Source organism: Cetorhinus maximus, chromosome 1 (genome assembly GCF_964194155.1).
Source record: "Cetorhinus maximus chromosome 1, sCetMax3.hap1.1, whole genome shotgun sequence".
Classification (NCBI taxonomy): domain Eukaryota; kingdom Metazoa; phylum Chordata; class Chondrichthyes; order Lamniformes; family Cetorhinidae; genus Cetorhinus; species Cetorhinus maximus.
In genome coordinates, this window is record NC_135879.1 from 84133002 (window position 1) to 84146630 (window position 13629).

Here is a 13629-nt window from a genome sequence, read left to right on the forward strand (position 1 = left end):
GAACATCTCGCAGGCCCATGTGGCTGCTAATGCTTCTTTTGCAATAGTTGCTTACCTCTCCTCTGTGCCCATGAAAGATCTTGAGGTGTAATAAAGTGGTCTTCTTTGTCCATCTGATTGAACCTGAAACAGCACTACGCCTAGGCTTACAGACGATGCTTCCACTGCTACAATTGTTGGCAACTGTGGATCATAGCATGCTAGAATTTGTGGTGAAATTTGGAGATTTTTGATCTTGTCAAAAGTATTTTGCTGGTCCACATTCCAGCACCACTGTCGACCTTATCTCAACAGCTGTCATAATGGCTCGTTGATTTCCTCTTGGGTTGGTAGGTACTTGCCTACTTGGCTGACCATCCCAAGGAATATTTGTAATTCTGTGATGTTTTTAGGCTGTGGGAACTCTCCAATGACCTTCATTTTCTGCTGGCCAGCTATAATTCCCGAAGCTTGCACAATGTGCCCTAAGGATTTTGTCATAGGCTTTGCAAATTCACAATTGTCTTTTAATGTCAAACCTGCTTCTTGTTGGACTTTAAAGACTGTTCGCACTCGATGGTCATGCTCTTCCCTCGATGAACCATGTACGAGAATGTCATCCATATGTCATATTACTCCTCCCATGCCTTCCAAGATCTGAGACATTGTTCTTTGGAATATCTCAGGTGCAGAAGAAATTCTGAATGGGCTGATAAAAGTAGTCAACAGTCTGGATTCTTTGCTCAGAGATAACTGCCAAAAGCCACTGTTAGCATCTAATTTTGTGACGAGGGTGCTTTTTTGTTGGTTTGGTGGGACTTTCATCCACTGATGCCATTGGGTGGATCTCGTGCTCTACTGACGTGTTTAATTAAGTCCACACAGATTCTAATTGATCCATTAGGCCTTGGAGCTGTGACAATTCCAGAACACCACTTTGTCGGTATGGTTACTCGAGAGGTGACCCTTTGTTGTAACATGTCTTCAGTCTCGCTCTTGACTTTGTCTAAGAGTGGGTGATGGATATTTATTGTTTTGAAGAGGCATAAAGGTTTAGCATCCACCCTTAGCTTTCATAATATTCTGTCATCAGCTTTCCTAAGCCTGAAAATAGGGATGGAAATTAATTTCTGAATACATTACTGGACTGCTCATCAGCAATTTCATCTGCCGTGTAAATCAGCCTCAACAGCAGGACTACTTTTCTGCTCAATAATGATGAGTGCAAGAGGAGCAGAGTGGCCTTTAACAGTGAGAGATTGAGAGGAGCAATGGGGCCATTGACAGTGAGAGAGTGAGAGGAGCAGCGGGGTCATTAACAGCTAGAGAGTGCGAGAAGCAGCGGGGTCATTAAGAGTGAGGGAGTGCAAGAAGAGTGAGAGACCATTAAAGAGCACGGAGAGCAGCTGTTTAGTGAGTGGGACTGGTGAGTATTTCTAGTCTTTAAAGTAAAATTAAAGTCTTTAGTTTGTGTTTAGGTCTCTAGTCATTTTTCCTTTTTCTCTTTTTCTTAAAAATAGCTTGTTAAGTATAAGATCAATACTGGTGTGTAAAAAAAAAAATTACAATGAAGTGTAAAGAGCAGGGGATTCTTCAAATGTAAAGAGCAGGGATACTAGAGTCATTAATTAAATAATTCAATAAAATGATAGCAATGGCAGGATGGGTGATGTGTTGCTGCTGCAGCATATGGGATCTGCTGGACACCTAAGGAGATCCAGAGTAAATATATCTGTAGTAAGTGTTTGAAGCTCAAGGAGCTTCGGATCTGAGTTGAGGAGCTGGACTCTGAGCTGCAGACATTGCGTCACATCAGGGAGGGGGAAAGTTACCTGAACACTTTGCTCCAGGAGGCAGTCGCACCACTCAGATTAGGTAATTCAAATTTGGTCTGTGATCAGGGACAGGAGTGTGTGACTGCAGGTGAAGCGGGTTTGGGGACTCAGCCTTGGCCCCAGCAACTGCCCAACAGTTACAAGGTTCTTGCAAGCTGTGTGGATGAGAGTGGAGACTGCAGGGAGCATGAATGAACTGACCACGGCACCGTGATTCAGGGAGCCATTCAAGTGCGAGGAGGAGGAAATAGGAATGTAGCAGTGAGAGGAGACAGTATAATTAGGGGACAGATACTGTTCTCTGCAGCCATAAGCATGAGTCCCAAAGGCTGTGCTGCCTGCCCGGTGCCAGGGTTAAGGATATCTCTTCAAGGCTGGAGAGGAACTTAGAGTGGGAGGGGAGGGATCCAATTATCGTCATCCACATTGATACCAATGACATTGATAGGACCAGAAAGGAGGTTCTGCTGAAAACATTCGAACAGCTAGGAGCTAAATTAAAAAGCAGAACTTACAAGGTAATAATCTCAGGATTATTACCTGAGTCACGGGCAAACTGGCATAGGGTAAATAAAGTCAAGGAGTTAAATGCTCAAAGATTGGTGTGGGAGGAATGGGTTTCAGTTCATGGGGCACTGGCACCAGTACTGGGGTAGAAGGGAGCTGTTCCAGTGGGGTGGGCTTCACGTGAAACATGCTGGGTCCAATGTCCTGGTGAATCAAATAACTAGGGCTGTAGCGAGGGTGTTAAACTAAATAGAGTGGGGGAGGGTTCTGGAGAGGGGATACATAGACTAACAAAGCAAAAGGACCTGGCAGCATTGCAGGGCAGCTATTTAGGGATTGATAACAAGAGTGTGACAGGAAGGCACAAGTGTCCAAACATAAAAAAACAGTAGCAAATAGGGTCAAAGGGGGAAAAAATGGTAAAAAGGCAAAATTAATGGCTTTTTACTTAAATACACGTAGTATTTGGAATTATGGAGATGTGGTTACCAGGAGGTCAAAGCTGGGAACTAAATATTTAGGGATATGTGACTTTTCAAAAGGATAGGCAGGAAGGAAAGGGTGATGGGGTAGCTGTGTTAGTATGAGATGGAATAAGTATGGTAGCAAAGAAGGATCTTGAATCAGAAGATGTGGAATCCATATGGGCGGAGGTAAGAAATGATAAGGGGAAGAAGTCATTGGTGGGAATAGTATACAGGTCCCCGAATAGTAGCTATACTGTAGGACAGAGAATAAATCAGGAGATAATGAGGGCATGTAAAAAAGGCAGTACATTAATCAAAGGTTACTTTAATCTTCATGTAGATTGGGAAAATCAAATTGGCAGAGGAAGCCATGAGCAAGAATTCATAGAGTGTATTTGGGACAGTTTCCTAGAACAATATGTTGTGGATCCAGCCAGGGATCAGGCTATTTTGGATCTGGTATTGTGTAATGAGGCAGGTTTAATAAATGATCTCAGAGTAAACGATCACCTAAGAAACAGTGACCATAACATGGTAGAACTTAGCATTCAGTTTGAGAGTGAGAGACTTGGGTTGAAGACAACTGTGCTAAACTTAAATAAGGGAATTACAAAGGAATGAGGGCAGAGTTGGCTGGAGTGGACTGGGAAAGGAGTTTAGCAGAAAAAATGGTTGATGAACAATGGCAAACGTTTAAGAAAATAGTTCATGACTCACAGCAAGGGTATATCCTAGTGAGAAAGAATAATTCTAGGAAGGGAATCAACCAACCATGGTTAACCCAGGAAGTTAAGGATAATATAAATTGAAAGAAAAAAACATACAATGTGGCAAAGATTAGTGGTAAACTAGATGATTGAAAGTTCTAAAAACCAACAAAAGATGACCAAAAAAGATAAAGAAGGAGAAAATAAACTTTGAGGTAAACTAGCAAGTAATATAAAAATGGACAGTAAGAGCTTCTCTAAATATATAAAAAAGAAGAGAGAGGCCAAAGCGAACATTGGCCACATAGAAATTGAGACTGGGGAAATAATAATGGGAAACCAGGAAATGGCAGAGGAGTTGAATAAATATTTGCAGCAGTCTTCATGGTAGAAGACACCAGTAGCATTCCAAAAATACTAAATAATCAAGGGGAAAATGTGAGGGTGGGGGAGGAAGTAAATAGAATAACTATCACTAGATAAAAAGTACTAGGAAAACTAATGGGGCAAAAGGCCAATAGGTCCCCTTGACCTGATGGGTTGTATCCTAGGATATTAAAGGAAGTAGTAAAACAAATAGTGGATGCACTGGCAGTAATCTTCCAAGAATCCTTAGATTCTGGAAAAGTCCCAGAAGATTGGAAACTGCCAATGTAACGCCCTTATTCAAAAAGGGAAGGAGACAAAAAACAAGTAACTATAGGCCAGTTAGCTTAACATCCATCATTGGGAAAATGTTAGAGTCTATTATAAAGATGTAATAGCAGAGCATTTAGGAATGCATAATATGACCAGCATGGCTTCATGAAGGGAAAATCATACCTGACAAATTTATTAGAATTCTTTGAGGAGGTAACAAGCAAGATAGATAAAGGGGAACTAGTAGATGTAATATATTTGGATTTCCAAAAGGTGTTTGATAAGGTACCACACATAAAGCTACTTAATAAGATAAGAGCCAATGGTGTTGGGGGTAGTATATTAGGATGGATAGAGGGCTGGCTAACGAATAGAAGACAGAGAGTTGGGATAAGGGGGGGTGGTGCATTATCAGGATGGAAACCTGTAACAATTGAAGTGCCACAGTGATCAGTTCTGGGGCCACAATTATTTACAATATATATTAATGACTTAGATGAGGGAAGTGAATGTACTATCGCCAATTTTGCAGATGACAAAAAATAGGTGGGAAGGCAAGTGGTAAGGATGACACAAAGAGTCAACAGAGGGATATGGACAGGTTAAGTGAGTGTGCAAAACTTGGCAGATGGAATATAATGTGGGAAAATATGAGGTTATGCATTTTGGCAGGAAGAATAGAGGAGCTGAACATTATTTACATGGAGAAAGACTGCAGAAAGCTACAGTATAGAGGGGTTTGGGAGTCCTTGTGCATGAATCACAAAAAGCTAGCATACAAGTTCAACAGGTAATAAGAAAGGCAAATGGAATGTTGGTCTTTATTTCAAAGGGAATGGGGTATAAAAATAGAGAAGTCTTGCTAAAACTATACAAGGCATAAGTTAGACCACACCTAGAATATTTGGTCCCCTTATCTAAGGAAAGATATACTGGCATTGGAGGCAGTCCAGAAAAGGTTCACTAGGTTGATCCCAGGTATGGAGGGATTTTCTAATGAGGAGAGGTTGAGTAGGTTGGGCCTGTACTCATTGGAGTTTAGAAGAATGAAGGTGAACTTATTGAAACATTTAGGATTCTTAGTGGGCTTGACAGGGTAGATGCTGATAGATTGTTTCTCCTGGTGGGAGAGTCTAGGACCAGAGGGCATAACCTCAGGGTAAGGGATCGCCCTTTTAAGACAGAGATGAGGAGGAATTTCTTCTCTCAGAGGGTTGTGAATCTGTGGAATTCTTTACCTCTGGCTTTAGAGGCTGGGTCATTAAACATATTCAAGGCTGAGTAGACAGATTTTTAATCAGTAAGGGAATCAAGGGTTATGGGGAAAAGGCAGGAAATTGGAGTTGAGGATTATCAGATCAGCCATGATCTCGCTGAATGTTGGAGCGGACTCACAGAATCACACAGTGCAGAAGAGGCCCTTTAGCCCATCGAATCTGCACAGACACGTGAGAAACACCTGACCTACCTATCTAATCCCATTTACCAGCACTTGGCCCATAGCCTTGAAAGTTATGATGTGCCAAGTGCTCATCCAGGTACTTTTTAAAGGATGTGAGGCAACCCGCCTCCACCACCTTCCCAGGCAGTGCATTCCAGACCATCACCACCCTTTGGGTAAAAATGTTTTTCCTCACATACCCCCCTAAACCTCCTGCCCCTCTCCTTGAACTTATGCCCCCTTGTGACTGACCCTTCAACTAAGGGGAACAGCTGTTCCCTATCCACCCTGTCCATGCCCCTCATAATCTTGTATACCTCGATCAGGTCACCCCTCAGTCTTCTACGCTCCAACAAAAACAACTCAAGTCTATCCAACCTCTCTTCATAACTTAAATGTTTCATCCCAGGCAACATCCTGGTGAATCTCCTGTGCACCCCCTCCAGTGCAATCACATCCTTCCTATAATGTGGCGACCAGAACTACACACAGTACTCCAGCTGTGGCCTCACCAAGATTCTATACAACTCCAACATGACCTCCCTACTTTTGTATTCTATGCCTCGATTGATAAAGGCAAGTGTCCCTTATGCCTTTTTCACCACCTCACTAACATGCCCCTCTGCCTTCAGAGATCTATGGACACGCCAAGGTCCCTTTGTTCCTCAGAACTTCCTAGTACCATGCCATTCACTGAATACTTCCTTGTCAAATTACTCCTTCCAAAGTGTATCACCTCACACTTTTTGGGGTTAAATTCCATCTGCCACTTATCTGCCCATTTGACCATCCTGTAGACCAAGACACTCAACTTCACTGTTAACCACCTGGCCAATCTTTGTGTCATCCGCAAACTTACTAATCCTACCCCCCACATAGTTATCTATGTCGTTTATATAAATGACAAATAATAGGGGACCAAGCACAGATCCCTGTGGTACGCCACTGGACACTGGCTTCCAGTCACTAAAGCATCCTTCTGTCATCACCCTCTGCCTCCTACAACTAAGCCAATTTTGAATCCACCTTATCAAATTACCCTATATCCCAGGTGCATTTGCCTTCTTTATAAGTCTCCAATGTGGGACCTTGTCAAAGGCTTTGTTGAAATCCATATAAACGACATCAACTGCACTACCCTCATCTACACACGTGGTCACCTCCTCAAAAAATTCAATCAAATTTGTTGGGCATGACCTCCCTTTGACAAAGCCATGCTGACTATCCCTGATCAAACCTTGCCTCTCCAAGTGGAGATAGATACTCTCCATCAGAAAGTTCTCCAATAGTTTCCCTACCACTGACGTGAGACTCACTGGCCTGTAGTTCCCTGGCTTATCTCTACAACCCTTCTTAAATAGCGGAACCACATTAGCCGTTCTCCAGTCCTCTGGCATCTCCCCCGTGGCCAGAGAGGAATTAAAAATTTGATCCAGAGTCCCTGCGATCTCCTCCCTTGCCTCCTTCAGCAGTCTCTCCAATACCTTGTCACTCCCTATATCAATTTGCTTAAGAACCTCGCAGTATCTCTCCCCAAGTTCAATTCCTTCATCCTCATTCTCTTGGGTGAAGACGGATGTGAAGTATTCATTCAACACTCTAGCGAAGTCCTCTGGCTCCACCCATAGATTGCCCCCTTGGTCCCTTATGGGCCCTACTCTTTCCCTGGTTATCCTCTCCCCATTGATATGTTTATAGAATATCTTGGGATTTTCCCTACTTTTATCAGCCAGAGCTTTCTCATATCCCCTCTTTGCTCTCCTAATTGCTTTCTTAAGTTCCACCCTGCACTTTCTGTACTCCACTAATGCCTCTGCTGATTTGTTTCCCTTGTACCTGCTAAAAGCCTCTCTTTTCCTTTTCATCGTAACCTGAATATCTCTGGTCATCCATGGTTCTTTGGGCTTGTTGCTCCTTCCTATCACCCTAGAGGGAACATGTTGAGCCTGTACCATTCCCATTTCCTTTTGAACACCCCTCACTGTTCCTCTGTAGATTTCCCCACAAGTAACTGTTCCCAGTCTACCTTGGCCAGATCCTGCCTTATTTTACTAAAATCCACTCTCCCCTTTCCAAAACATTTTTTTGCAACTTGTCGATTTCTTTGTCCATAACAAACTTAAACTGTACCATGTTGTGGTCGCTATCATTAAAATGCTCGCCCATCACCACCTCAGCCACCTGTCCGGCTTCATTCCCCAGATTTAGGTCCAGCAATGCACCGTCCCTTGTTGGACCCTCTGCATATTGACCCACAAAGTTCTCCTGTATACATTTCAAGAAATCCACTCCATCCAAGCCCTTAACACTATGTCTATCCCAATTAATGTTGGGAAAGTTGAAGTCAGCTAATATTATTACCCTATTGTTATTGTTTTTACAAACCTCTACAAATTGTGCACATATTTGCTCCTCAATTTCCCGCTGACTATCTGGGGGTCTATAATAAACACCTAATAATGTGGTTGCCCCTTTTTTATTCCTAAACTCTACCCACAAAGCTTCATTCGATGCCCCCTCCAAGATACCATCTCTCCTTACTGCAGTAACGGACTCCTTAACGAATAATGCAACGCCTCCTCCTCTTTTACCCCATCCCCTGTCTTGCCTGAAAATTCTATATCTTGGAATGTTGAGCTGCCAATCCTGCCCTTCCCTCAACCGTGTCTCAGTGATGGCTACTATATCACAATTCCACATGTCAATCCTCACCCTTAACTCATTTGTTTTACCTGTAATACTCCTGGCATTAAAGTAGAGACCATCCAGCCTTGCCTTACTCCCTTGAAGCTTATTGTAGCTGTACTCCCTCTGACTTGATTGTTTTACTGTATTATTATGTGTCCCTATTCTGCTAACATTCTGTGTCCCCTCACCCTGCTGAGTTAGTTTAAACTTTTCTCAACAGCACTAGCAAACACGCCCACAGGGATGTTAGTCCTGACCTGGTTCAGATGTAGACCGTCCCGCTTGTATAGGTCCCACCTTCCCCAGAAAGGGTCCCAGTGATCCAGGAATCTAAAACCCTCCCTCCTGCACCAACTCTTAAGCCACATATTCATTTGTGCTATATTCCTATTTCTGAGCTCGCTAGCACGTGGCACTGGGAGTGATCCAGAGATTACAGCCCGAGAGGTCTTGCTTTTTAGTCTACTGCCTAACTCCCTGAATTTTTGATGTAAGACCTCATCCCTCTTTCTACCTCTGTCATTCGTACCAACATGTACCATGACCTCTGCCTTATCCTCCTCCCCCTGCAGCCGTTCAGTGACATCCCAGACCCTGGCACCAGGGAGGCAACATACCATCCTGGATTCATGTTGACGGCCACAGTAGCGCCTATCTATTCCCCTTACTATAGAATCCCCTATTACTATTGCTCTTCCTCCCCTCCCAGAATGGCACCATAACACCATGACACATCGATGGGCTGAATGGCCTACTTCTGCTCCTACGCCTTATGGTCTTATGGACTCATGGTTCTGTATCATGTACAGGCATTCAATAATTTATTTATCCTTGTGTCTTAATCTTGCTAAGTATTAGCCTATTATTTTGTGTTTTTCCTCATGGACCTTGCAACTGGATGGACAATGGCTATAATTTGATATTTTTAAGCCATTTTACTTCATCAGATAATACTGAACCCCCTGCATCAGTAGCTAGCCTGAATTCTGTGGGTGACCATCAGATCTAATATAATGCTCTAGTAATTGCTTTCTGTTTCATTAATCTCTCAGAAGGTTATTCATTTTTTTTCTGTAGCTCTTCGATTTCTTTGATTTTACTTGTTATCTCTTTTCTTTCTATGAGCTTTAGCAACTTTGGATCTGCAGAATATGGCCACAATATTTCGGATGGCAGGGTTTCCCTTTCTACCATCTGAAGAGTCAGCGGGGAATACATCCCTGTCAGACTCTGACTGCTCCGGAGCCATTTCACACTCGAATGAGTGTAAATTGATGGCAGGCAGGGCTTCCGCCGCTCACTCAGAAGGCAGTCCCACCTTAGAGAGCTGCTGACCAATCTGATTGACCGGCAGCTCTCTAGTCCCTGCAGTGCCAGAGGCTGCAGTGGACAGAACAGGGACTTCTTGAAGACATCGGAACCTATGTTCCGGAACTGGACGGAAAGGTGAGTTTTTCTGGGGAGGGTAGGGAAGGCCTTGGGGCGGGGGTCGGGGGCATTGGGAAGTTGGCTGTTGGGGGGTCAGGAGCGAGTCTGCAGTGCGCAGGAAGGTCCAGCGGCTACTAGACCTTAAGTAGGTCACCTGGAATTAGAAGGGGCCTTCTGATGGATGTGCCCCCCTCCACCCCCTTCCCGGCCTAGCCCCAAACCCAATCATTTTTGTGCTTCCCCCACACCTGAGAAATCCTCCCGCCAGCCTAAAAATTGAGGTTAGGTGGGAAATGGCCCTTAAGTGGCCAACAAAAAAAAAACAATCACCCCCCACCAACCTAAAAGCCTACTGGTGGGGAAGTGTGAAATTCAGGACTATTTTAAAATGTCCTAACTCTCCATAGTTGTGGCATTCAGCCCCCATTGCTGGGCATTCTTCCCGCTTGTGTAGAGTTTTTCCACCACACCAAGAGTACCTAGAGATGGCAGTTGATGTGCTTTTCTCACAGGCTTTTGCTTCGCTGCACTTTCTGTTTTTAGCTAACATATTGAATGGCTTCACTCCTTTTTTTCCAAGGGACATACTTTCCCCACAAACAACCATTCTATTTTGCCTCCTAAGCTCAGTCTGTCGCACTATTGTACTGCCTTTGTGAGAGATAAATCTTCCCTTGTTTGCAAAAAATCATATAGGGTTTCATCCAAGATCCCAACCACTATGTGATCACACCTTAATTCATCTCTGAGGATCCCATAATGGCAATTCTCTGTATTTCTGTGCAGGCCATTTAGAAATGAATCCATTGATTTGCCTGGTTTTTGCTTCCTCTTATTAAATTTCACTTGCTCAATTATCAAATTTTTTCAAACACTGAAGTACAAATCAAATGGCTGCAGGAATTCCTCATATTAGCCCAAAGCCTCGTTGAGACCTGCCTTGCAATAACATCATTCGTTATGGCCCCTGCTGTGTAAAGTACTGATCTGATCCTTCTGGCCTTTCTTATGCAAACCTGAAACTGTTCTGTATCTGGAGAATCTCTTCCTCCAATTGTCCCAGTGTTGAGCCTATTCCGAGCCTTCAGCACTTCGGAACAGTTCTGAAAGTGGCAATGTAGACGCCATGCTTACCCTAAGCTCTGGATCTGTTTGGCTTATAGATTGTGATCTGTACTCACTGCTGTCTGAACTCTGGGTCTGCTCGTATCTGCAGCACCCACAATGCTCCGTTCTCAGTTGAGTCTTCAACCTTATTTCTTCTTGCCTTTTTTCCAAGAACTTGTAGATCTTTCAGTTCTGCAGTCTTCTCTTGGAATTTTTCTGGGTCTTTATGCTTTGTCCTCTCCCATTATGTTTCCTCTTAACTTGGGGGTCTAGGTGGGGTTTCTCTAGAGTTTGCCTGTTACCCTAAGAATGCTAAGATAGATTGTTATTTATAAAAAAAAAACTGTTCTTGTTTATTTACAGATCTATGCATTGCAGTACTCTACATGAGGTTGTACTTCTGCTTCCCATCAGAACTCAGTCTGTTAGTCATGTGACATTGCATCATAGTTACATCAGTGTCAAGTTCTTCCGATGTTAACCCTTTACTTTACAATCATCACACTGTTATATATTGCAAGTTACATCCATCCTTGTTCGACTCCCTAATCTTAAGGCTCTAGGGTGTTATCTCTTAGAACAGCCTCAACATTCCAATCTTGTGTTTTCACTGCATAAACAGTTCTCACAGTCTTCAAGGTTTCAGCTTTTAGCTGCAGTAATCTTTTTAAAACTTGACATTAATTCCCAGAATCCCTCTACCTAGGCATCTTTTCTATACTGTGCCCTTTTTCTAAGCTTTCCCACTCTACTGTGCTACCAAGAAAAGTTTTGATAGAGTTAGATGTTAATTTCTAATAATAATGTTAGATTTTAACAATTAATATCCTGGTTAGTAACCTAATAATCTTACACCAATTAGAACGGCACAGTTTGGACCACTGGAAAATTCAGGCTTAGAATACCTCTCACTAAATGGTTTGCGCAGACTCTGAAACACTCTAACATTCTTCTTGTGCATCTTTATTATTCATTGAAAGAAATAAGGAAATAATTTATACTTCTTAGCGCTCCAAGCTCCTTGATAGCCAGTGAAGTACTTTTGAAGTGTGCTGTTGGAAATGCAGCAGCCAATTTGCTCACTGCATGCCTCAATAACAACAATTTGATAATGACCAGATAATCCGTTTCGTAATTATGTTTGAATATTGTGATCAATATTGGCCAGGACACCAGAGATAATTCCCCTGTTCTTCAAAATATTGCCATAGAATTTTTTGCATCCATCTGAAAGGGAAAGCGGGGCCTCGGTTTAATGTCTCATTCAGAAACGATAGTGCAATACCCCTTGGTACTGCACTGGAGGGTCAGTTTAGATTTTTCTGCTCAATTCCCTAGAGTGGGACTTGGATCCATGGCCTCCTGACTCAGGCACAAGAATGCTATTGCTAAGCCGTGATTATTTTATAGCTAATATTTCTGTGTTTCCTTCACTTCACCATTGGTGGTCATGCCTTCAGCTGCCCGGGCTGTAAGCTCTGAAATTCCCTCTCTAAAGCTCTCTGTTTCTCCCCTTCTCTCTCCCCAACACACTCCCCCAATGCAATGCCTCCCCCTGTCACCTTTTAAGTCACTTCTTAAAAATCTACCTTGTTGACAAAACCTAATATCTTTTTGTGTGGCTCAGTGTCAAATTTTGTCTTGTAATGCTCCTGTAAAGTGCCTTGGGTTGTTTCACTATGCTAAACGTGCTATACAAATGCAGATTGTTGTTGTTGAAGTAAGTGAGTGATCCTAGTAGTGTGGTTCAAACTTAGTTTAGATCAGATGATATGTTGTAGTTTCAAAGGCTTTATTTCATTTTGAATTGTTTGTATCTGAGAAATTCAATTTGCTTATATCATGCCCAATACAGAGATGTCATATTCTGAACATTTCAGTCAATACTTTTAAAAGTGGACACAAGCAAGCTAATAAAATGGCTGCTTCTGAGCCAACCGTAATTTATCCTGAGCATCATTCGGTCCAATTAGGCTTTATTATTAATAGGTTGTTTGTCATAATCTGAACCAGCTCTCTGTCCAAAGGCACCAGAAAGGAAACAAATTTGGTTCTTGGAATTTGTGCTACAGACAGTACCAAGCCTCAAGCGAATACCTAATTAAACATGAACTCTCACAGCCATCTGGGCAAATCACAAATCTCTTTGTTTAGGGATGGGCCAACACAACATAACTAGAATTTCCAGACTGCCTGCCTCGTTGCTTAATGCTGGACAAAAGTGGAGGTCAGAACTCAATTTGTGGCAGATGTAAGTGAATGGTCACCAAGAACCTTCCATTGTATCATGATGGTTTTCTCTATCAAAACTTGACTGGGTGAATCTCAAAGATGTTAAACCACAGCACAGGTTGTGTTGTCAGAATCAACATGAACACCACCCCTTATTTGAAAAAGGACTTGAAGTTGTAGAAAGTCACATGGTGAGAGAGCCATGTTATTGTCTGTTTGTAAAAATTAGCAAAATCTGCTGCAAACAGAACCACAAAAGCCATTGAACTATCACTTCAGCCAGTCTCCAAACCAGACTTGAAAAAACTGCAAGGCATCAGGCAGCCAGAATACTTAACCTATTCCAGTTTACAGTTGCCTGCAGACCAACCTCTTGGCTAGCTGACTACAATAAATGCCATAGCCTGCTGTAAACTCTTCACTTTACAAGACCCTCACTTCAACTATAAAGAATGAGACCATCTAAGAAACTACAGGCCTGCATGTGGAAGACCAAAGATCATAAATCAGAGACTAAGATAATTATAATGTGTAAAAGTACATTACCTTCACCTGTATCTAATCTTTGTGTGTGAGAGTATATTTCCGAGAATGCGTGT

At 42.6% G+C, this 13629-nt stretch overlaps 1 protein-coding gene across 3 annotated transcripts in view; it reads left to right on the forward strand.

The window, feature by feature from the left end:
• ndst3 (N-deacetylase/N-sulfotransferase (heparan glucosaminyl) 3) overlaps positions 1–13629 on the forward strand; it is a 1004816-nt gene that overhangs the window by 306740 nt on the left and 684447 nt on the right. The gene's annotated exons all lie outside the window — the stretch shown is intronic.